Source organism: Monodon monoceros, unplaced genomic scaffold (assembly GCF_005190385.1).
Source record: "Monodon monoceros isolate NGI ecotype Baffin Bay Population unplaced genomic scaffold, NGI_Narwhal_1 Super_Scaffold_21, whole genome shotgun sequence".
Taxonomy (NCBI): Eukaryota; Metazoa; Chordata; class Mammalia; order Artiodactyla; family Monodontidae; genus Monodon; species Monodon monoceros.
The window spans coordinates 8,382,892-8,385,074 of NW_021703778.1; positions in this window are offsets into that span (position 1 = coordinate 8,382,892).

The window sequence follows — 2,183 nt, forward strand, 5'->3', positions numbered from 1 at the left end:
ACTGAAAATGCTAAGTTTTTAATATCCCCCTAGGGATATGCTTCCTGGTATGTCACCTTCAATGATTTTATCATAGCTTAAGCATAATAAAAATCTCATTGTATGCTCCAAGGCATGAACGATCCTGAATGTTCCTCAATCAGTATAGTGCTCAGCCTTGTGGCTTCTGGAATAACATTTTTGTTTGTTTGTTTTTATTTATTTTATTTGTTTATCTTTGGCTGCGTTGGGCCTTTGTTGCTGTGCACGGGCTTTCTCTAGTTGCAGTGAGCGGGGGCTACTCCTCGTTGCGGTGCGTGGGCTTCTCATTGCGGGGGCTTCTCTTGTTGTGGAGCACGGGATCTAGACACGCGGGCTTCAGTAGTTGTAGTGCGCGGGCTCAGTAGTTGTGGCCCGCGGGCTCTAGAGCGCGAGCTCAGTAGCTGTGGCACACGGGCTTAGTTGCTCCACGGCATGTGGGATCTTCCCGGACCAGGGCTCGAACCTGTGTCCCCTGCCTTGGCAGGTGGATTATTAACCACTATGCCACCAGGGAATTCCTGGAATAACATTTTTAAAGGCATTACAAAAAAAGAAAGAAAGGGTCCCAGCCCAGGGAGCAGCCTCATACGCTTTGTTTCTTTAGAAATCTTCAAAACATCTTTAGGTGTTTGGTTTTAAAGAAAGAGGAGGAAAAAATGGTAGAGAACCAAATAGGGTAGTTGATCAACACTTGTTATCACGTTAATCCCTTCTGCCACCTTTTAGAACTCCAAAAAATCTATACAAAATTTTGTCCTGCTCATATTTTCTTGGAAAAGGCCCTGAGCTCTGAACATAATCTCCAAGGAGACAGTGACCAAAAAAGTAAAGAACCTCTTATTTAAGGGTTTGTTTTAGTGAACTCGGTGAATGGTCCTCTCTCTCACCTCCATGCCAGGTATAACCAGCCTCCCCACTTGCCACATACAGGCCACCTAACATAAGACCTCAGAAGGCATACCAGGCTCTGCTTCCACTCGTTGCCGGGTTACCTTGTTCCTTGATTTAATTTCCTGGTGTGTATATGTTTACTCAGGTTGCTGTCTCCTCATCTGAACGAGACTCGCTGTGGAACCTGTTACCACACTTATCAACATACCCTTTCCCCTTATTCCTCTCTACTCTTTTGAGGCCACCTGAACTTGTCACAGTGCTGGATGGGTTGTCCATCTCTTTACTCTCTTTGTGTTCTGGTCTAGAGATGATCAGTTTGGTGGCGGTACTCTTAAGCTTGTCAGATCACATTTCTGTCCCGCCAGTCCCAGGTGGTATAGAATTCTCTTCCATTCTCACAATAAAGTTGTTGTGAGAAAGCAATGGTGTGCTCTTAGCTCCCTAGAAAAGAATATTGTATAAAACTAATACAAGCTTTCGGTTTCCTCCAATTATTCTGGCATTGTCACACCAGAAGGCAGAGCTCTCTGCACCTGCCTTGGCCATTTCTTCCCTAAGAGTCAGCAGAGCGCTCGGGCACCCCCTGACGTCGCACCGCTCACCCCTTCCACCCTCCCCAAAGCCCCCATTTCAAGTTCTCTCCTTGAACGTAACTCCCGATCTTCCTACAACCCTCCTCGTATTGGGGTAAAGAACTGAAGCTCACTCTTTTCCATATTCGGCTCATCAGTCAATTCTAAAATCTCTTTTCCTTGCAGAGCGCAGATGGGTAAGTTTTTGGGTTTCGGTTGATTTTTTTTTTTCCCCCTAAAACTTGCCTGAAACCAGTGAGTCTGGCCCTCGCACACCCGGAATCCCAAGGCGAGGAGTGGGCTGGCCAGGAGGGTCCCCGACACCCAGGGCTGTTGAGAACGAGATCGGCCCCGGGGAGCGGCGAGGAGACGCAGGCGAGCTCGGGGCCCGGAGCCGGGCCCCCCGGGCAGCCGCGCCCCGACTCGCCGACCCCCGCGGCGCCGGCGTCCGGACCCCCGCGCTGGGCAGGGCCCTCGGTCCTGGGGGGACCTGAGGGCCGGCCGGCCGGGCCGAAAGCGCCGCGCCGCGGCCTCCGGCTCCTCCTCGAGGCCAGGCCGGTGGGTGGCGGCGGCCCGGGTCCCCGGGGATGGCGGCAGCCGCGCTCCGCCAGCAGGTGGCCCCGGGGTCCCGGCGGCGCCGCCTCCTCCCGGCGCCCCTCCTCCCGCGGGGGCGGTCAGCGCCCCGACCCGGCTGGC